Below are 5,176 nucleotides of genomic sequence, written 5' to 3'. Positions count from 1 at the left end.
TCCCTAAATTGGTGGACTAACCACTATAAAATCGCTATTTTCTAAGAAACCGAGACAACAAAAATTCCAAACCTCTTTGACCTTCATCATATGTTAGTGAAGGATGCAACAATGCATTAAAACATAATTTTCATTTTTTAAAATTTTCTCGAAATCTATGAGTTAACCCCTACGGAAATATTGAATTTTAGGTAAATGATATATACTTAAGTCTATGATCTTTAGTGTTGTTTTGAAATTTCTAAACACATTCTAAATTTTTTTAAATGTATATTAAACTCTTTCTCATGGTACGTGGGCATCATTTTAATTTTTTGCCAATTAATTTAGTAAAACTTCATAATACTCCCTAAATTGGTGGACTAACCACTATAAAATCGCTATTTTCTAAGAAACCGAGACAACAAAAGTTCCAAACCTCTTTGACCTTCATCATATGTTAGTGAAGGATGCAACTATACATTAAAACATAATTTTCATTTTTTAAAAATTTTCTCGAAATCTATGAGTTAACCCCTACGAAAATATTGAATATTTAGGTAAATGATATATATACTTAAGTCTATGATCTTTAGTGTTGTTTTAAAATTTCTAAACACATTCTACATTAGTATTAATGTATATTAAACTCATCCTCATGGTATGTGGGCATCATTTTAATTTTTTGCCAATTAATTTAGTAAAACTTCATAATACTCCCTAAATTGGTGGACTAACCACTATAAAATCGCTATTTTCTAAGAAACGGAGACAACAAAAGTTCCAAACCTCTTTGACCTTCATCATATGTTAGTGAAGGATGCAACAATGCATTAAAACATAATTTTCATTTTAAAATTTTCTTGAAATCTATGAGTTAACCCTACGAAATATTGAATTTTTAGGTAATGATATATATACTTAAGTCTATGATCTTTAGTGTTGTTTTGAAATTTTTAACACATTTCTACATTTGTATTAATGTATATTAAACTCTTTCTCATGGTACGTGGGCATCATTTTAATTTTTTGCCAATTAATTTAGTAAAACTTCATAATACTCCCTAAATTGGTGGACTAACCACTATAAAATCGCTATTTTCTAAAGAAACCGAGACAACAAAAGTTCCAAACCTCTTTGACCTTCATCATATGTTAGTGAAGGATGCAACAATGCATTAAAACAGATTTTCATTTTTAAATTTTCTCGAAATCTATGAGTTAACCCCTACGAAAATATTGAATTTTTAGGTAAATGATATATATATACTTAAGTCTATGATCTTTAGTGTTGTTTTAAAATTTCTAAACAAATTCTACATTAGTATTAATGTATATTAAACTCTTTCTCATGGTACGTGGGCATCATTTAAATTTTTTGCCAATTAATTTAGTAAAACTTCATAATACTCCCTAAATGGTGGACTAACCACTATAAATCCCTATTTTCTAATGAAACGGAGACAACAAAAGTTCCAAACCTCTTTGACCTTCATCATATCTTAGCGAAGGATGCAACTATACATTAAACATAATTTTCATTTTTAAAATTTTTCTCGAAATCTATGAGTTAACCCCTACGAAAATATTGAATTTTTAGGTAATGATATATATACTTAAGTGTATGATCTTTAGTGTTATTTTAAAATTTCTAAACACATTCTAAATTTGTATTAATGTATATTAAACTCATCCTCATGGTACGTGGGCATCATTTTAATTTTTTGCCAATTAATTTAGTAAAACTTCATAATACTACCTAAATTGGTGGACTAACCACTATAAAATCGCTATTTTCTAAAGAAATCGAGACAACAAAAGTTCCAAACATCTTTGACCTTCATCATATGTTAGTGAAGGATGCAACAATGCATTAAAACAGAATTTTCATTTTTTAAAAATTTTCTCAAAATCTATGAGTTAACCCCTACGAAAATATTGAATTTTTAGGTAAATGATATATATACTTATGTCTATGATCTTTAGTATTGTTTTAAAATTTTTAAACACATTCTACATATGTATTAATGTAACTCTTTCTCATGGTACCTGGGCATCATTTTAATTTTTTGCCAATTAATTTAGTAAAACTTCATAATACTACCTAAATTGGTGGACTAACCACTATAAAATCGCTATTTTCTAAAGAAACCGAGACAAAAAAAGTTCCAAACCTCTTTGACCTTCATCATATGTTAGTGAAGGATGCAACTATACATTAAAACATAATTTTCATTTTTAAAAAAATTTCTCGAAATCTATGAGTTCACCCCTACAAAAATATTGAATTTGTAGGCAATTGATATATATACTTAAGTGTATGTTCTTTAGTGTTATTTTAAAATTTCTAAACACATTCTAAATTTGTATTAATGTATATTAAACTCATTCTCATGGTACGTGGGCATCATTTTAAGTTTTTGCAAATTAATTTAGTAAAACTTCATAATTCTCCCTAAATTGGTGGACTAACCACTATAAAATCGCTATTTTCTTAAGAAACCGAGACAACAAAAGTTTTAAATCTCTTTGGCCTTCATCATATGTTAGTGAAGGATGCAACTATACATTAAAACATAATTTTCATTTTTATAATTTTTCTCGAAATCTATGAGTCACCCCTACGGAAATATTGAATTTTTAGGTAAATGATATATATACTTAAGTCTATGATCTTTAGTGTTGTTTTGAAATTTCTAAACACTTTCTACATTTGTATTAATGTATATTAAAATCTTTCTCATGGTACGTGGGCATCATTTTAATTTTTTGCCAATTAATTTAGTAAAACTTCATAATACTCCCTAAATTGGTGGACTAACCACTATAAAATCGCTATTTTCTAATGAAACCGAGACAACAAAATTTTCAAACCTCTTTGACCTTCATCATATGTTAGTGAAGGATGCAACTATACATTAAAACAGATTTTTCATTTTTTAAAAAATTTTCTCGAAATCTATGAGTTAACCCCTACGAAAATATTGAATATTTAGGTAAATGATATATATACTTAAGTCTATTATCTTTAGTGTTGTTTTTAAATTTCTAAACACATTCTACATTAGTATTAATGTATATTAAACTCATCCTCATGGTATGTGGGCATCATTTTAATTTTTTGCCAATTATTTAGTAAAACTTCATAATACTCCTAAATTGGTGGACTAACCACTATAAAATCGCTATTTTCTAATGAAACTGAGACAACAAAAGTTCCAAAACTCTTTGACCTTCATCATATGTTAGTGAAGGATGCAACTATACATTAAAACATAATTTTCATTTTTAAAAAATTTTCTCGAAATCTATGAGTTAACCCCTACAAAAATATTGAATTTTTAGGTAATTGATATATATACTTAAGTGTATGATCTTTAGTGTTATTTTAAAATTTCTAAACAAATTCTACATTTGTATTAATGTATATTAAACTCTTTCTCATGGTACGTGGGCATCATTTTAATTTTTTGCCAATTAATTTAGTAAAACTTCATAATACTCCCTAAATTGGTGGACTAACCACTATAAATTCGCTATTTTCTAAAGAAACCGAGACAAAAAAAATTCCAAACCTCTTTGACCTTCATCATATGTTAGTGAAGGATGCAACTATACATTAAAACATAATTTTCATTTTTAAAAAATTTTCTCGAAATCTATGAGTTCACCCCTACAAAAATATTAATTTTTAGGTAATTGAATATATACTTAAGTGTATGATCTTTAGTGTTATTTTAAAATTTCTAAACAACATTCTAAATTGGTATTAATGTATATTAACTCATTCTCATGGTACGTGGGCATCATTTTAAGTTTTGCAAATTAATTTAGTAAAACTTCATAATTCTCCCTAAATTGGTGGACTAACCACTATAAAATCGCTATTTTCTTAAGAACCGAGACAAAAAGTTTTCAAACCTCTTTGACCTTCATCATATGTTAGTGAAGGATGCAACAATACATTAAACAGAATTTTCATTTTTATAATTTTTTCTCGAAATCTATGAGTAACCCCTACGAAAATATGAATTTTTAGGTAAATGATATATATACTTAAGTCTATGATCTTTAGTGTTGTTTTAAATTTCTAAACACTTTCTAATTGTATTAATGTATATTAAACTCTTTCTCATGGTACGTGGGCATCATTTTAATTTTTTGCCAATTAATTTAGTAAAACTTCATAATACTCCTAAATTGGTGGACTAACCACTATAAAATCGCTATTTTCTATGAAACCGAGACAACAAAAGTTCCAAACCTCTTTGACCTTCATCATATGTTAGTGAAGGATGCAACAATGCATTAAAACAGAATTTTCATTTTTAAAAATTTTCTCGAAATCTATGAGTTAACCCCTACAAAAATATTAAATTTTAGGTAATGATATATATACTTAGTCTATGATCTTTAGTGTTATTTTAAAATTCTAACACATTCTAAATTTGTATTAATGTATATTAAACTCATTCTCATGGTACGTGGGCATCATTTTAATTTTTGCCAATTAATTTAGTAAAACTTCATAATACTCCTAAATTGGTGGACTAACCACTATAAAATCGCTATTTTCTAAGAAACGGAGACAACAAAATTCCAAACCTCTTTGACTTCATCATATGTTAGTGAAGGATGCAACAATGCATTAAAACATAATTTTCATTTTTAATTTTTCTCGAAATCTATGATTAACCCCTACGAAAATATGAATTTTTAGGTAAATGTATATATACTTAAGTGTATGATCTTTAGTGTTGTTTTAAAATTTAAACACTTTCTCATTTGTATAATGTATATTAAACTCATTCTCATGGTACGTGGGCATCATTTTAATTTTTTGCCAATTAATTTAGTAAAACTTCATAATACTCCCCTAAATTGGTGGACTAACCACTATAAATCGCTATTTTCTAAAGAACCGAGACAACAAAAGTTCCAAACCTCTTTGACCTTCATCATATGTTAGTGAAGGATGCAACTAATGCTTATAAAACATAATTTTTCATTTTTAAAAAATTTTCTCGAAATCTATGAGTTCACCCCTACAAAATTTGAATTTTTAGGTAAATAATATATACTTAAGTGTATGATCTTTAGTGTTTTTTAAAATTTTCTAAACACATTCTACATTTGTATTAATGTATATTAAACTCTTTCTCATGGTACGTGGGCATCATTTTAATTTTTGCAATTA

The sequence above is a fragment of the Brassica napus genome, chromosome A5 (genome assembly GCF_020379485.1).
Source record: "Brassica napus cultivar Da-Ae chromosome A5, Da-Ae, whole genome shotgun sequence".
Taxonomy (NCBI): Eukaryota; Viridiplantae; Streptophyta; class Magnoliopsida; order Brassicales; family Brassicaceae; genus Brassica; species Brassica napus.
Note: the sequence above shows the minus strand (reverse complement) of the source record.